General features: G+C 35.8%; 1 long non-coding RNA gene across 1 annotated transcript; it reads right to left on the reverse strand.

Annotated features, from left to right (window-relative positions):
- Nucleotides 1–11,593: 11,593 nt before the first annotated feature.
- LOC309857110 lies at nt 11,594–15,761 on the reverse strand. The gene is made up of 3 exons (XR_014307484.1): nt 15,701–15,761; nt 12,323–12,475; nt 11,594–11,708 (listed from the first exon to the last, which is right to left on the reverse strand). It is a non-coding gene; the product is annotated as an uncharacterized lncRNA (long non-coding RNA).
- Between the last annotated feature and the right edge of the window lie 3,379 nt (nt 15,762–19,140).

A 19,140-nucleotide genomic window follows, 5' to 3' on the forward strand; every position in this document is an offset into this window, starting at 1 on the left:
TCTGTACTGGACCCTGCAATCAAAAAGGCTTTTGTTTTCAAAGACCTTTATGCTTCATTCTCAGTGTATGTACACAGCGAGGCACAAAGCAACTAATACTTATGGAATAAAATATATGTCAGAGTGAAAAACTAATAAAGATTCAAATAATCAAATATCCTCCCTATTCTAACAACACTATGGTTTTACAGATGAAGTAGAATATTTAAAATTACTGATATTGACAGTTGCTAGCCTATGGCCAGAAGAAAATAAAGATTCAGTCTATGACCAGAGGCTCCCAACTACATACTGAAATCATGGCTTCAATGGTGTACTCATTCTCTTGATTATATATAGTGACAGCTCTACACAGGGGATAACCATTATCTTCTGGTAGCACCTAACTATTTAGGCACATTAATGACTAGACAGATGAATAATCACAGAAAAAAGGAATTATTACCCTTAGAAGGATTCTAATTTCTTGTTCAATAGCAGATTGAGTTTCTGGACTCAGTTTCCCAGTGTCACTGTAGGTCATAACTCCAAGCTAAAACAAATGAAAAGAACGAAATTGAACAGAAACACCCGAAACCACTAATACATGTAAACAGAGGAAGTACTATCCTATACTTAAGGAAACCTCATCAAGGGCAAGGAAGAAATTCAGTATAGAAATTTCATCATTCTTCTGAAAGTGTAAGACTAAAAAGTATGAACAAAAGAGAAACTTTAAAATCCCAAGTATGGTTCTGAGTACCTTCTTAGAAAACCTTTGCCACTATTCTAAATCCAGAAATCCACAATGTAGTTACTAGAAGTGCTGTATGAAGCCACAGTGATAACGTAGGAGAGTGAAATACGTGGGAAGGGCAAAGTAAGCAAGCTCAGCAAACAGATGTTTTATGTCATATGAACAGAAACAGGATATCTTATCGTTTGCTTAACTCATGACATACTACTATTGTCCAAGCAGCCAGAATGGAAAGTGAATACTATACTTTAGCACTCAAAAAAAAAAAAAAGTTTAGTTTAGAATGAGCTGTGACAAGTCTACTCGGAATGAGAGGGGGAAAATAAATGTTACCAGTTTATAACAAGAACCCTCTCTCCTAAGGTGCCTGGGGTAGCTCAGTGGGTTAAGAGACTCACTTCAGCTCCAGTCATGGTGCCAGAGTCCTAGGATCAAGTCCTGCACTGGGCTCCCTGCTCAGCTGGGAGTCTGCTTCTCCCTCTGACCATCCCCCCTCTCATGCTCGCTCTCTCCAATAAAAAAAAAAAAGTCTCAAGAATAAAAAAAGAACCCTGTCTCATAAGGAGACACTTGGCAAATCATTTGATACATGAGGGAGGGGTAGAATTAGCTATTCCCTTTTCGCTCATTCCAAATTTTGGTAACCATCCACTTTGCAATTTTGTTTGCATTATCAAAATCACTGGAAGCACCTAAAATTTAAAAATATACATAGACTCAATATTTTCAAATATTTTTATATCAGCAAGCACAATCTGAACTAAAGCCATTCTTTACAGCCAACCTGTTGTGATATGGTCAGTTCCAAATATAAGCTCCTCAGCCCCTCTTCTTCCCATACTAACATCCATCTGCACAAGCAGCTGAGCTCTAGTTTCATTCCATCTGTCATTCTCAAGCAAGAGGGACACATAGACAATTGAAAACAAAGAAAAACTCCAGACACAGTTGAAAATATTTACATTAATGATTAGAATTATCATCTGGCTCTTGCTATAGCACTTAATGTCATGATGCTGACAGTTCAAAGGCATTTAGTAGAGTTGGTCTCAGGAGACTAACGACAAAACTGGCATTATACAAAGGAAGAAAAATTCCTTATATAGAAAAAGTTCATTTTACATGTCATAACTCTATAACCCTGCAACAGAATAATGCTGCAATAGGATGGACTTGAACCCAGGTGCCGAAAAAGGCTTAAAATGTCTATGTTTAGAAAGATAAGAAAATGAAACTTGTATTCAGTGAGAAAAATCTTAGAAAGACTATGGAACCACTAACCTGGTTTCTTTGAGGAGGGAAAAAAGCAGTGACATATTTAAGAATGATACTTTGTTGTCATTCCAGACTTACATTTCATTATGTAGATATATAATATTTGAATTATTAGTATTCTTTATTAGCAGATAAGTTTCATGAGTATCTCTGATCTCACAATGGTTCAGAAGGTTAAAGAAGAAAGTTATCAGCAAACTTAGAACTTAGTTGAATTTTCTTTTAAATTATTTTCCTCAACAGTTTCCTACAGCTTTTAGAGAGTGTTATTTTAAGGAAAAGAGAGAAAAAAGGATACATGTCCAGGTGTTGGCCCTCTTGGCATGATTGTAGCTTTGTTGATAGGCATTGCGTCCTTAGTGTAATATGCAATAATAGCATAACCGGATTCATGATATGCTGTGACGGTTTTGTTTTTATTGTCAATATCCATGCTTCTACGTTCATGCCCTAAGAATAAAAATTAATTGAATGAAATTATTCCATTAGGAAGGTATATTTAGATGAATGAAACCCACTTGCCTTTAAGTAATTCTTAGAGTGACATGACTTAATATCATTAATAAATTATTTTAAACCAAAATAAGTTGCCTACTGACAATCAAATTTGTAAGAGCTGTCCTCTTACTCCTTACTATCAACCAGGGCAGTTTAATCCTATTTCCAGAAAATAAATTTAAACAGGAAATGTCACAACGAAATTGTTCTGAAGTTCATTCAAGATTTAAAATCAAATACTTAAAATTAGAAAAAAATTTTTCTTTTATCAGTACAATTATTCTTTTATCAGCTATACCAGACAAGAGTAAACACATGGGCACCCCCTGCCCCCAAACTGTATAATCATATAAACTGTATTTGTTCTGTAAGAGGCCCAGTTGTGTGGCTACTTCAGAGTAAATATTTTCTTGCTCCTATAACTTTCTTTATTATAACATTTTTCTCAAAAAGAATTTATTCTCTAACATAATGAACAGTGTAAGACAGGGAAGATGAAAAAGAGAAAAAAAAAACCTACCCATTGGAATTTTATCTTTGGAAAACTCTAGTTCCTTCATGGTAACCATTTCTTTTCCATCAAGAGCTGCCTTTAATGCAGACTGGTTCACAAGATTCTCCAACTCTGCTCCAGAAAAGCCAACAGTACCTCGAGCTACAATTTCTGGATCCACAGCTACGTAGATAAACACAATATTAAAATTCCAAAACGACTCTTCACAAATGACTCATATTCCAAAAGAAAAAAGAAAATAACTATCCTGAACTAGAACGTAAAATATTTATATCACTGTAACTACAAAATAAACTTACTTTTTCTAAAGAAAAACCAAAATTGCCATTAAATAGATCATTAAAATCCCATTGGGACACATCACAAAAGTTCTTAAATTTAGATAACTTTGTGAAAAATAAAGAAATGCAGAGTTGCCAGACATGATTTATAAATCTTTAAATTATGACCTAAACTGTTACTAGCCTAAGCACAACTGAAAACATTCAGAAAACATCTTGTTTTCTGAATTTCATCTTGAAATACTTTATGCTTAAGTATTTAGTATTATATGTACCTTTATAAAAGCTACGCCTAATAAAGGAAACATACCAGGCTTTTTAAAAAAGATTTTATTTACTTTTATTTGAGAGAGAGAGAGAGAGCATGAGAGGGGAGAATGTCAGAGGGAGAGGCTCCCTCATGGAGATGGTAGCCCGATGTGGGACTCGGTCCTCGGACTCCAGGATCTTGACCTGAGCTGATGGCAGTCACTTAACCTAACGAGCCACCCAGGTGCCCCAACATATCAGGTTTTATAAATTGATTCACCTGTCCTTGAAAATACTAGAGCTTAATTTAATAGCTGCATTTATTACTCAAGTGGGTCCATAATATTTTCCTATGTTTTGTTTTACAGTTTGCTTCTTTTCGGTCCAAAGTGATGACATTTTATGTGATTTTTCTATTATTTAATATTTTACATTCATCTAAAACCACTTATATTTATCTTCAACAATTATCAAAATACTCTCAAGAAAACATTCCTTTTTAAAAAAAGAAATTTTTTGAAAATTGCTAAATTTTGTCAATCCCATTTACAATTGCACCCAAACCCATAAGATACCTAGAAATAAACTGAACCAAAGAGGCAAAGAATCTGTACTCAGAAAACAATAAGTACTCATGAAAGAAATTGAGGAAGACACAAAGAAATGGAAAAATATTCCATGCTCATGGATTGGAAGAACAAATATTGTGAAAATGTCTATGCTACCTCAACAATCTACACATTTAATACAATCCCTATCAAAATCCCATCCATTTTTTTCTAAGAAATAGAACAAATAATCCTAAAATTTATATGGAATCAGAAAAGACCTCGAATAGCCAAAGGAATATTGAAAAAGAAAGCCAAAGTTGGTGGCATCACGATTCCAGACTTCAAGCTCTCTTACAAAGCTGTCATCATCAAGACAGTATGGTACTGACACCAAAACAGACACATAGATCAATGGAACAGAATAGAGATCCCAGAAATAGACCCTCAACTCTATGGTCAACTAATCTTCAACAAAGCAGGAAAGAATGTCCACTGGATAAAAGACAGCCTCTTCAACAAATGGTGTTCGGGTTTTGGACAGTCACATGCAGAAAAATGAAATTGGACTATTTCCTTACACCACACATGAAAATAGACTCAAAATGGATGAAGGACCTCAATGTGAGAAAGGAATCCACCAAATCCTTGAGAAGAACACAGGCAGCAACCTCTTTGACCTCAGCCACAGCAACTTCTTCCTAGGCACATCGCCAAAGGCAAGGGAAGCAAGGGCAAAAATGAACTATTGGGATATCATCAAGATCAAAAGATTTTGCACAGAAAATGAAACAGTCAACAAAACCAAAAAGACAACTGGCAGAATGGGAGAAAATATTTGCAAACAACATATCAGACAAAGGGCTAGTATCCAAAATTTATAAAGGGCTCAGCAAACTCAACACCCAAAGGACAAATAATCTAATCACAAAAAGGGCAGAGGACATGAACAGACATTTCTGCAAAGAGACATCCAGGTGGCCAACAAACACATGAAAAAATGCTCCACATCACTTGGCATCAGGGAAATACAAATCAAAACCACAATGAGATACCACCTCACACCAGTCAGAATGGCTAAAATTAGCAAGTCAGGAAATGACAGATGCTGGCGAGGATGTGGAGAAAGGAACCCTCCTACACTGTTGGTGGGAATGCAAGCTTGTGCAACCACTCTGAAAAACAGCATGGAGGTTCCTTAAAAAACAGAAAATAGAGCTACCGTATGACCCAGTGATGGCACCACTGGGTATATACCCTAAAGATATAAACGTGGTGCTCGAAAGGGACACGTGCACCCGAATCTTTATAGCAGCAATGTCCACAATAGCCAAATTATGGAAAGAACCTAGATGTCCATCAACAGATGAATGGATAAAGAAGATGTGGCATATATATATATATATATATATATATATATATATATATTGCATCCATCAAAAGAAATGAAATATTGCCATTTGTGATGATGTGGATGGAACTAGAGGGTATTATGCTTGGTGAAATAAATCAATGTGATAAGGACAACTATCATAGATCTCCCTGATATGAGGAAGTGGAGATGCAATGTGGGGGGTTTTGGGGATAGGAACAGAATAAATGAAACAAGATGGGATCAAGAGGGAGACAAACCATAAAAGACTCAATCTCTGACTGGTGTGAGGTGATATCTCATTGTGGTTTTGATTTGTATTTCCCTGATGCCGAGTGATCTCCCTGATATGAGGAAGTGGTGATGCAACATGGGGGCTTAAGTGGGTAGGAGAAGAATCAATGAAACAAGATGGGATTGGGAGGGAGACAAACCATAAGTGACTCTTAATCTCACAAAACAAACTGAGGGTTGCTGGGGGGAGGGGGTTTGGGAGAAGGAGGTGGGATTATGGACATTGGGGAGGGTATGTGCTTGGATGAGTGCTGTGAAGTGTGTAAACCTGGTGATTCACAGACCTGTACCCCTGGGGATAAAAATATATGTTTATAAAAAATAAAAAATTAATAAAAAAAAAAAGACTCAATCTCAAAAATAGGCTGAGCATTGCTGGGGGTAGGGGGGGTCGGGAGAGGGTGAGGGGGTTATGGACACTAGGGAGGGTATGTGCTATGGTGAGTGCTGTGAAATCTGTAAACCTGACAATTCACAGACCTGTACCCCTGGGGATAAAAATACATTATATGTTTATTTAAAAATTTAAAAATAAATAAATGAATAAATTATAGATTTTTAAACTAAAATTACTAAACTTAATTTATTATTTTTAATTGTTTATTTTATATTTAATCATTTAATTCATTTATAATTATAATAATTTACTTATATTTAATTATTTTTATTTATTATTTATTTAATCTGTTAATTAAACTCTTTTTTTAATTTATTTTTAAAATTTCTTTTCAATGTTTCAGGATTCATTGTTTATGCACCACACCCCATGCTCCATGATATACATGCCCTCCATAATACCCACCACAGGGCTCACCAATCCTCCCACCTCCTCCCCTCCAAAATCTTCAGTTTGTTTCTCAGAGTCCACAGGCTCTCATGGTTCATCTCCCCCTCCAGTTCCCCCCAACTCCCTTCCCTCCATCTCCCCATGTCCTCCATGTTACTCCTTATGCTCCACCAATAAGCAAAATCTTGTGATAATTGACTCTCTCTGTTTGACTTATTTCACTTAGCATCATCTCTACCAGTCCCATCCATGTTGATACAAATGTTGCTTATTCATCCTTTCTGATGGAGGCACAATACTCCATAGTGTATATGGATCACATCTTCTTTATCCATTTGTCCATTGAAGGGCATCTTGGTTCTTTCCACAGTTTGGCGACTGTGGCCATTGCTGCTATGAACATTGGGGTACAGATGGCCCTTCTTTTCACTACATCTGTATCTTTGGGGTAAATACCCAGTAGTGCAATTACATAGTCATTGGGAAGCTCTATTTTTAATTTCTTAAGGAATCTCCACACTGTTCTCCAAAGTGGCTGCACCAACTTGCATTCCCACCAATAGTGTAAGAGGGTTCTCCTTTCTCCACATCTCCTCCAACACAAGTTGTTTACTGTCTTGTTAATTTTGGCCATTCTAACTGGTGTAAGGTGGTATCTCAATGTGGTTTTGATTAGAATTTCTGTGATGGCTAGTGATGATGAACATTTTCTCATGTGTCTGTTAGCCATTTGTATGTCTTCTTTGGAGAAGTGTCTGTTCATGTCTTCTGCCTTTTGTTGACCTGATTGTCTGTTTTGTGTGTATTGAGTTTGAGCTTGAGTTTATAGATCTTGGATATCAGCCCTTAGTCTGTACTGTTGTTTTTGAATATATTATCCTGTTCCATGGGTTGCCTCCTACTTTTGTTGACTGTTTCCTTTGCTGTGACAAAGCTTTTGATTTTGATGAAGTCCTCAAAATTCTTTTTTGCTTTTGTTTCCTTTCCCTTTGGAGACATGTCTGAAAGAAATTGCTGTGGCTGATGTTGAAGGAGTTACTTTAACATGTTCTGATTTAGGATATTGATAGAGTCCTTCCTCATGTTAAGACCTTTCATTCAGTTTGAGTTTATATTTGTGTATGGCATAAGAGAGTCATCAAGTTTCATTTTTCTGTACATAGATGTCCAGTTTTCCCAGCACCATTTATTGAAAAGACTGTCTTTTTTTCCACTAAACATTTTTTCCTGCTTTGTTGAAGATTATCTACCATGGAGTTGTGGGTCCATATCTGACACACTGAAGACAAGATGAAAAGATAATGACAATCAGAAGCTAGATGGAGCTTTGTTTTTTTTCCACTTATTATCTGTTTTATAATTGTTTATATTTTCTTTATTACTTTTTTAAATCACAAAGATATTACCTGTTTTCAGTGACAAGTATAACCATTGGGGGACATATACAAAAAGTTAAGATTCTGAACACACACTTGGATAGCCATGGCTGCTTTGATTTCTATATGTACATATATCATCTATAGCTATACAGAGCTGTAGATAATACATAAAGTAGGATATGTAATATATATAGATGATAGATAGATAGATAGATAGATTATGGTATTTTTGTAATAATTGGATCATACTATATCCATTAATTTGAACTTTGCTTTTAAATTTTTACTAAGACTATAGATCTTCCTTTAGTTCAGTATATATACATATATTTAATACTTCTACCAATTTTGTTTTTTAATTTAAATTCAATTAGCCAACATACCAATATATCATTAGCTTCAGATGTAGAGTTCAATCATTCATCAGCTGTGTATAACACCCAGTGCTCATCACATCAAGTGTCCACCTTAATCCCCATCCCCCAACCACCTCCCTTCCAGAAACCCTAGGTTTGTTTCCTATAGTTAAGATTCTCTCATGGTTTTTAAATTAGTATTATTTTATCTACTGACACTATGAAATTGTACGTGCCTAATGCTTAAAAATGTGTTTGTTAGAACAAAAATACTTTTGCTTTAAGACACATGAAAAAATGTTCATCATCACTAGCCATCAGGGAGATTCAATTTAAAAACACATTGAGATACCACCTTACACCAGTTAGAATGGCCAAAATTAATAAGACAGGAAACAACATGTGTTGGGAGGATGTGGAGAAAGGGGAACCCTCTTACACTGTTGGCGGGAATGCAAGTTGGTGCAGCCACTTTGGAGAACAGTGTGGAGATTCCTTAAGAAATTAAAAATAGAGCTTCCCTATGACCCTGCAATTGCATTACTGGGTATTTACCACAAAGATGCAGATATAATGAAAAGAAAGGCCATCTGTACCCCAATGCTCATAGCAGCAATGGCCACAGTTGCCAAACTGTGGAAAGAAGCAAGATACCCTTCAATGGACGAATTGATAAAGATGTGGTCCATATATACTATGGAGTATTATGCCTCCATCAGAAAGGATGAATAAGCAACATTTGTATCAACATGGATGGGACTGGAAGAGATTATGCTGAGTGAAATAAGTCAAGCAGAGAGAGTCGATTATCATATGGTTTCACTTATTTGTGGAGCATAAAAAATAACACAGGGGACATGGAAGATGGAGAGGAGAAGGGAGTTGGGGGAAATTGGAGGGGGAGATGAACCATGAGAGACTATGGACTCTGAAAAACCATCTGACGGTTTTGAAGGGGTGGTGGGTGGGAAGTTGGGTCAGCCTGGTGGTGGGTATCATGTAGGGCATGTATTGCATAGAGCACTGAGTGTTGTGCCTAAACAATGAACTCTAGTACACTGAAAAGTAATTTTAAAAAAATAAATAAATAATAAATAAAAGATAAAAGTTCTAGTATCATTTGATAGATATTTTCATGTTTGGAAGAGTAAATATGATTAAATGTTGCAAGTTAATGCCTCTCATATCCATTAACATTAAATATTTGAGGATTATTATCTTGGATGGAGTTTTGTTTCTTATTTCAATTCCAGGACAAACAACATACAGTGCTATGTTAATTTCAGATGTACAGTACAGTGATTCGACAATTCCACACGTCACCCACTGCTCATCACAAGTGTGCTCCTTAATCCCCATCACCTATTTCAGCCTAGACTGGCATTCTGAATATAAATATTCAGAGAACTCCTTGCAAAACATGTCTCAAGTATCAGGTTCAATAACCAGAAGGCTGAACAAAGGTTGATAGAGATAGATAGCAGGCAATCCACATAAACAAAAACATGCAAGCTAGTCGCTCTAGGAACAATAATTCTACAGCAGTCTATTATGAAAGCTACACTGTGATAGCTTCCTATCACAACTGCTTTAAGTATAGAATGTTAAACCACAGACTTAGGCAAAGATTACAAAAAAATAGTAGATCAAATTAAAATATGAATAACTTCATTGATAACATTTAAAAATTTAAAACTGCTATAAATTTTATTTTAAAAATGCTCTCCACCACCCCCAGACTTTTGTGATATAAAGTTGTCAGAAGATTCTTTTAACAACTTTACTGAAATTTAATTCACACATCACAGAATTCAAAGTAGATAATCCAGTGGTTTTTAATATAGTCAGATTTGTGCAATTACCAACAATCTAACTTAAGAATATTTTTATTCCCCCACTCCAAAAGAAATCCCATAGCCACCAACAGTCATTCTTCACTCTTTTCTCCTCCTGGCAGCCACTTATCTACTCTCTGTTGCCCCCGATTTGCTGATTCTGTACATTTCACATAAACAGATCATATGTGATGTTTGGTGATGGGCTTCCTTCTCTTTTAAAGTTCATCCACGTCTCAGTATGTATCAGTACTTGTAAAAAACGGTCTTTTAATACATACTTATCAAATGCTTCTGGGAAGCTTGTGGCTCCTATTATAACTCCTATTATAACTCCTTCACTGGGTTTTTACTTTCCTTCTTCCAAAGAAGGAAAGTAACATTTCACTGAAAATTAATACACATATAGAAATGCTCTACACGAAACTATCATTAAATTTAGTAACAGTAAATAAAAGGGACTGATTCTTTTTATACCCAAAGTGATAAGACATCCCTATTATTTTTTTAAAAGAACAAATATTACTAGGCCAGTACTCAATAAAACTGCTAACAATAAATCACAAAGTCATCTATGATTACATGTCTTCACAATATTTGTTCTACTTAGGAAGACATGACCTGACAGAAAAGGCTAGGAAACCCAATTTGTGAAAAATTATCCTCAAGCTTACCAATTCAAATTATTTGCTCCTAGACTTCCTGTTTGTTTCCAAAAGGTCATACATGGTTTTAAGAAGTCTTTCCTTCTAGGATGCCTGGGTGACTCAGTGGGTTAAAGCCTCTGCCTTCGGCTCAGGTCATGGTCTCAGGGTCCTGGGATCAAGCCCCACATCAGGTTCTCTCTGCTCAGCAGGGAGCCTGCTCCCCCCACACCCTGCCGGCCTCTCTACTTGTGATCTCTCTCTGTCAAATAAATAAATAAAATCTTGAAAAAAAGGTCTTTCCTTCTTCCAAAGCAACCCCACTTCTTGCTCTTTATATTATAAAAACTGATGCAAACTTTTAATCTACCACAACACTAAAAGCAAGTCACGAATTTTGTAGGAACCAGCAAACACTCTTTATGTCTCCAAACAGACTAGTATTCTCAATGGGAATCATCACTTTCCTGTCATGATACAATCAATGAAAAAAGGTATAAGGTCACCAATTAAGAAAGGTTGATACCTCAGTCACCCCACTAGTAATGGAAAGAACACAATACAGAGAATGCAGCTTGTCTTGACTTCATACACAGAGAATACTCCGTTGCCTACATTTTTTCCTCTTTCTTCCTATTTTTTTAAAGATTTCATTTTAAAATAATCTCTATACCCCACATGGGGCTCAAATGTACAACTCCGAGAGGAAGAGCTGCATGCTCCACTGACTTAGCCAGATGCCCCGCTATTTCTCTAATGTTCCCAAATATATTACCATATCCCAAAGACAGATGAAGATTCAATTACCCATTCATTTCAGCAAGAAGCTGATTTATAGTCTGCCTTGAATATGAATGCATTGGAGACTCAATTTGCTTCCCACAAACAGAATCTAATTCATCAATAAATATAACACAGGGAGCATTTGCTTTTGCTTCCCCTAGGAAAAGAGAAGAGATACAAATAAGCTTAATGAAATCAATGTTTTTTGAACAAAATCATGTAAGTATAAAAAACCTGTAAAACTGTCAAAGGCAACAAAAGACATTCATTAAGGAGAAAGTCCATAAAAATGAGTTCTCTTTCTTTTCTTTAAAACTAATTTAAGAAAAAGAGGCTAATTTCTTAAAAAAATAAAAAAATAATTTAAAACTAAAACTAATTTAAGAATGATAGCCTCATAAAAAAACTGTATCATACAAAATGATATATAATAAAAACAACCAAGTATTCATTCTTCTGACTGTACAAGCCACAGTCAGACCTGAGGCTAACTATTCCTTAATTACATACTACTGAATTAATGAATAATATAAAAAGGACAACAACCGAAAATCCAGCTTTTCAACAGGCCCCAAGCTCACCTAACACTTCTAGCTCTCTATTTGTGAAAGTACAGTTCTGTTTTAGGTCACACATTAAATTACCTAAAACCAAAACCCCACAATGGCGAGTTCAGCTATCAATCATAATTGAATAACAAATAGGTAAGAATCCCTCTTCCCCTAAAATTAACAAAATTACGTATTGTATGAAAGGTACATTAAAACGTACTAAACAAACTTCTGATACGGCTGGCTCCCACACTCACAAACATTTCATCAAATTCTGATCCAGAAGAATAATAAAAAGGACCATCAGCTTCTCCAGCCACAGCTCGGGCAAGAAGCATCTTTCCTGTCCCTGGTGGTCCAACTAAAAGTATTCCTAAAAGAGAAAACAAATACACTAATTCAACTTAAAGAATAAAAATAAAAATAAAACCTGATGTCAACCTATGAAACAAATAGTTATTAATTAATGCATACATAGTTTTGTGGTTGAAAGCATATGACTATTATTTTGAAGCAAAGTATGTCTCTAGTAATGATTCTCTTCAGGAACTTCTTTAAAACTAATTTCCCTCTACCATTTAAGTCTTGAGAGAATGGAACATAATAAACTTATCTGTCATTAAACAAGTAAGATAAAATTCACATAAACACAGATTAAAAGATTAAGCAACCAAATGTGACACATGAACCCTTGACTTAATGTTCTTCCATAAAACACATATTTCAGAAACTCTGATGAAAATTTGATGTGGACATCTGAGGAAATTTTGAAAGAATTCCAGAGTACAAGATATTAAGGAAATAGTATTCAATTTTATTTGGTAGGATAAATTATTCTCTTCAGGATAATGTCCTTAGTCTTAGGTGACACATAACAAAGTATGGAGAGGTAAAGAAGTTCACTTCTGCAGCTTTGTAACTTTTCCTGTGTTTGAAAATTTTCATAACAGCAGTACTTTTTCATAAGTTGGAATAACAGATTTCTCTGGTTTCCACAACTTTTCATTTTTTATTTAAAAAGGTAAAAAAACCTTTATTAATTAATGCTATATTTTAACATAAAAAAACTATCTTTAAAGGAAAGTTGTTGAAAAATGCCCCTAAGACTACCCCTTGTATTGCCATGTTATTGTCATTCTTAACTGGTTTAAATGGTAGAATGTATTTTTGTAACTGAGAATTTTCCCATAATTTTGTAAAAGATCTCTTGTGATTAGAAAGAAAAGTGTTTAACTATTCTATGACTTTAAACTTTAAACTTTCTGATGTTATAGTACTGATTCTAATAAATGAATCCTAAATTTGCAGAGATTCATACCAACACTTTTATACACTGCTGAACACTGTCAGTAGAGATAGTGGGCAGTATAGAAAGAAACCTTAAATATGAGTGCCCCATTTAACTTACCAATTCTGTTTCTAGAATTAGAATCCAGAATAATCAATAAATAAATGAGTAAATCTATAATTTATTCTAAAGAGATAAATAAGGATGTAGGCAAAGCCTTGAGATAATAAGATGACCATTACAAGTGCTGATTTTACTATTTTAGTTAAAAATGTCTGAGTATAGTTGACACACAGTTACATTAGTTTCAGGTGTACAGCATAGTGATTTAACAAGTTTAAACATTATGCTGCTCACAAGTGTAGCTACCCTCTGTCACCATACAACACTATCACAGTATCACTGACTGTATTTCCTATGCCTTTTACTCCTCTGACTCACTCATTCGACAACTAAAAGCATGTTTCTCTCTTTCCTCTTCATACATTTTGCCCAGCCCTCACACTGCTAATTTTAATCACAAAACACTGGAAACCATAAAAGCTTAATGTAAGTGATTACAGCATAGCATGATCATTTGGTCCAGGGACACCACAAAGTCATTACAATTGGACCCAATTCTAACATATGGTTTTCCGTCACACCAAGAAACAATTCTCCAACACCAGTCGGGCACCTAAACATTCCAGTCAATTCGGATGCTACCCACTTGGAGATAGCATCAAACACCGTAAGTTAAGGACTTTGTCCCAAAAGACAGCAGAATATATACTAACTTGTGGAAATTTCCAGCCCTCTTATCACATGGTTGATTCTCCCGGCAACCAGCTGCTAACCTTAGGTGTGTCCTAAAAGTTGACTCATTAACAAAAGACAAATCTATTCCTGTCATCACTGTAAAACTACAAGAAATGGGACTAAGACATATATATTTCTTTTTTATTAAAGATTTTTTTAAATTTATTTGATGGAAATCACAAGTAGGCAGAGAGGCAGGCAGAGAGAGAGGAGGAAGCAGGCTCCCTGCTGAGCAGAAAACCCCATGCCAGGCTCAATCCCAGGACCCCGGGATCATGACCTAAGCTGAAGGCAGAGGCTTTAACCCACTGAGCCACCCAGCAACCCCTAAATATATATTTCTAATTATAAATCACAACAGTCATTAAAAGAGAAAACATCAAAGACAAATGAGACTATTTCACAAATTAGTATGTTTTAAGGTCATGAAAGATCCACATCCACTCCCATAATAATGGAGTGAGGAGGGAAGCCTGGGTGGCTGAATCAGTTAAACATGAGACTTCAGCTCATCTCATGATAGGGTTGTGAGAGTGATCCCAGCGTGGGGCTCTACACTCAGTGCACAGATTGCTTCAGAGTCTCTCCCTCTGCCCTCCCCCTGACTGGCTCCTGTACTTGCACGTGTGCTCACTCACTCTCTCTCAAATAAATAAATAAGTAAATAAATGAATAGGCTAAACAACTTTTTCAGATTGAAGAAAAATCAAGGGGTGCCTGGGTGGCTCAGGCAGTTAGGCAGCAACTCTTGATTCTGGTTCAGGTCATGATCTGTCTGATTGAAGATTCTCATTCTCTCTCTCCCTCTGCCCCTCCCCACTGCCTGCTCTCCCTTTCTCTCCCTGTTTCTCTAAAATAATTTTTTAAAAAAGATTAAATAAAAATCTAAATGTGTAAACCTGGATTGAGTCTTAAACCTGGATTTGGGGTGGGGGTTGGGAGGACCTCACTACAAAAGGTATTAATAAGAGAAATGCAGAAATTTGAATATAACTAAATTTCATAATTAGTTCTGGAACCGTGTGAAATTTCCTGACTTTAATAACTATACTGGTGTTATATAATAGAATATTCTTATACTTTAGGATATACATAATAATGTATTTGGGTTAAAAGAGCATGATATCTATGATTTACTCTTAAACAGTTTAAAAAATACATTTATGTACCCCTGGGGATAAAAATATATGTTTATAAAAAATAAAAAATTAAAAAAATACATTTATGTAAAGCAAGTAAGCAAATGGGGCAAAGTGCTAAAAAAACTACTGAGTTTGGTTAAGTGTACAGAGGGTTCTCTGCACTATGCTCACAATTTAAAATCTGAAATTGGAATAAAATTCAAAATCCCCTTCCTCCCAAAAAAAGGTTATTAATGGTATGTTCAGAATGAAGAATTATTTGTAAAATAGCCATTAAGAACTAAACCTTAAGCTTTTAAATCAGTAAAAATTAAATCAGCAATGGATTTTTTTTTTAATGTCAAGTCATAGTAAAGGGAAGGTACCTTACCTTTTGGAAGTTTACCTCCAAGCACAGTAAATTTTTGTGGATTTGTCAAGAATTCAAAAGACATCATTAAAAATGTTAGCTATGAACTTAAATTAAAAGCACATTTATGAGTGTACTTTTATGTATTTATTTTAAATTGCACTGGTTTAATAATACATTTGCAGCCAATTTGCAACCCTGTATTAGACAACTTTAAAGAGTTCTCAGTGGGGGAAAAAAGAGTTCAAGTACATTGGTCAAGGTTAAAAAGAAACTACCTGATAAGAAGTATACCAAAACATGAAACATCTCTGGAATGAAGGGCATTATGAAAATCTAGAATTAAACTCATGACTCTCTTAGATTCCTAGATCGTTTTCTAGGACTTTCTCTAGGAAGTATATAATTGTTCCAGAGTAAATGAGTGTTTTTTGTTAGGCTATGGATGGTCTTAGAAATTTACTGATGAAATTATTAAAACTTAATAAAATGTTTGTAAAGTTAATAGTCGTAAGTAAAGCTCTGTCCACGCCTAAGGAGAAATGCATACATATGTTCACCAAGAAACACAAGAGATATTCACAAGAGCACTCTTTAGGCCAAAACTAGAAACAACCCAATGTCCACCTAATGGAGAACACAAACTATTGTGATTCATAGAATAATCTGCAATGGGGATGAATGAAGTAAAACTTCATGTAAAAACATGGATGGATCTCATAAACATCATGTGGAATGAAAGAAGTCATATACGCTACATGTATTATGTTTATGTAAAGTTCAAATGCAGGCCAATTAACATATGTTATGAGACAGAACAATGATACACTTGCAGTAGGAAGAAAGGGACACTAGGAAGTTTCTGGTAACATTTCACTTCTTGAACTGGATGCCAATAATATACTGAGTTCACTGTGTGAAAACTTACTGAGGTACAGATTTGTGATTTGTACAGTTTTGTGTGAATGCTCAGCTTCAAAATTTATCTTTATAAAGAGATCTGGGGGGCTCAGTCAGTAAAGCAGCTACCTTTGGCTCAGGTCATGATCTCAGGATCCTGGGATCAAGCCCTACATCAGGCTCTCAGCAGGGAGCCTGCTCCTCCCTCTCCCTCTGCCACTCCCTCTGCTTGTGCTCTCTGGCACACACTCTCTCTTGAATAAATAAATAAAATCTTTAAAAAAAATAGCATCCCCCCCAAAAATAAAAAAATATGTATATAAAAAGAGATCTAGCCCTTTATCCACTAAAATATATTTTTAAAATATTCAAAGATATCCATATACTGAAAGAAGGCCAAAAGACATTTGGTCAAGGTAATCAATAACTTTAAACTTTTAAACAGATTAGATGTCATCTACTACATTTTCTCTGCCCAAACTTTCTGTCAAGAAAATTCCCAACTGAGGTATATAAAATCTATATAGAATGGAGTTTAGGGATCAAGACAATGAATGGAGTTATAAAAGCCCTTATTAGTATTTTTATGGCAACTATATGTAAAATTATTCTTACAGAACCAGAAATTCTAGGCAAGGAAATAAAATTCCTATACTAGCTTTTTAAGAGTTGGTAAAACTGATTATAGGTACCACCTACTGACCCACCTATTTTGGTAAATGTAAATTACATTGATCTATATAAATTTAGATTCTATAGCGATGGTGGCAATATAAAATTGTAACATTAATTATAGTATTTGTTTAGAATAGCACAGAAAACTTCGTGATAATCTACAAACTTTGGGATGAGCCCTTTCTAATATTATCGATATGTCTTCTTTAGCTTCATAATCAGAATTGGATTCATTCCAGAAGTGTAGTCTATTGAGCACTGAAGTAAATACACTGCAAGGAGAAAGGAAGAACGCCTCGCTGACCATAATCTCAGCACAGGTTCAATGGAGAGCAGGCTGATTGCACATCTTAAAATGGGCAGGGCCCTCTGAACTTATCAGTTTTCAAATACTCACCACACCAACCTCTTCCTCAATTATTCTCTTTCCGCATTCCGACAGAGTTCACAGCTGTTTAAATTGGCAAGGGAGGGGAGCCTGGGTGGCTCAGTGGGTTAAAGCCTCTACCTTTGGCTCAGGTCATGATCCCAGGGTCCTTGGATTGAGCCCCGCATCCAGATCTCTGCTCAGCGAGGAGCTTGCTTCCCCCACTCTCTCTGCCTGCCTCTCTGCCTACTGTGATCTCTCTCTCTCTCTCCCTCTGTCAAATAAATAAACAATATCTTTTTTAAAAATTGCCAAAGGAAGGGAAGGAGTACTTGGTATAAAATTATCATATTGACTCCTGATACTTTATTCCCTAATAGTCGAGGTTGTGAAAAGTATTTATGCATAGATAGGGAACAGAGTGTGGAAAGAGTAGGTGCTTTCATTATACTCCATATTAAAGTGGACTTTTGACTGGTCAAACAAGTCAGGCACATTAATTCTCAAGATCTTTGCTCTCTCTCTTCCTTTGGCTAGAAGTGTCTTTTGCTCAAATACATACATGGTTTAGGTACACCTGGCTGGCTCAGCCTATAGAGCATGTGATTCTTGATCTCAGGTTTGCACGTCTGAGCCCCATGTTGGGTGTAGCGATCACTTAAAAATAAAACCTTAAAAAAAAACCCACATGCATGGTTTACTCCATCATCTTCAAATCTTCACTCAATGTCACCTTCTCAGTCAATCAGAAACTGAATATCCTGTGATCTTTAGGGGCGCCTGGGTGGCTCATTGGGTTAAGCCTCTGCCTTTGGCTCAGGTCATGCTCTCAGGGTCCTGGGATCGAGCCCCTCATCAGTCTCTCTGCTCAGCAGGGAACCTACATCCCCCTATTTCTCTCTCTGCATGCCTCTCTGCCTACTTGTGATCTTATCTGTCAAATAAATAAATAAAATCTTTAAAAATAAATAAATAAATATTAAAATTGTGATCTTTCTCTCAAAACTCCCAGTCTTCTTCATGCCGCTCCATATTTTTCCTATAATGCTTCATCACATTTGAGCATACTCTATTATTTCCTTATATGCAATATCATGGTTTAGTTTGTTAGAAATGACAGCAGAGATTTATTTCTTCTATCCCAAAACCTAAAAGAAGGATGGAGAATACGCAGTGAAGCTAAAACTTCCAAGGTTCTAATCACAGCTCATTTTTTCTAGTGTCCAGCCCCACCCAGGAGCCCACCAGTGTGGCCTCGTACAAATGACAGCGCCATCACCCAAGAAATTCCTAGGGATTTAGAAGCCCTGTGTCAGATATCAGCATCAAAGACCAAGCTGCAGAAGCAAAGATGCACTTAGTACTCTTGTCATTTAGGGAATTACAAGAGTTTTAGTGCCTCGACCTGGAGGTACATACCAATATATATATTTTCTATTTTATACCTTTAAAATGAAATATTGGCCTTATATAATTAGATAATATTTGAAGAGTGCAGGGTAAACTTTAAATTTATTTT

Source organism: Mustela nivalis, assembly GCF_964662115.1.
Source record: "Mustela nivalis genome assembly, contig: HAP1_SCAFFOLD_392, whole genome shotgun sequence".
In the NCBI taxonomy this organism is placed as follows: Eukaryota; Metazoa; Chordata; class Mammalia; order Carnivora; family Mustelidae; genus Mustela; species Mustela nivalis.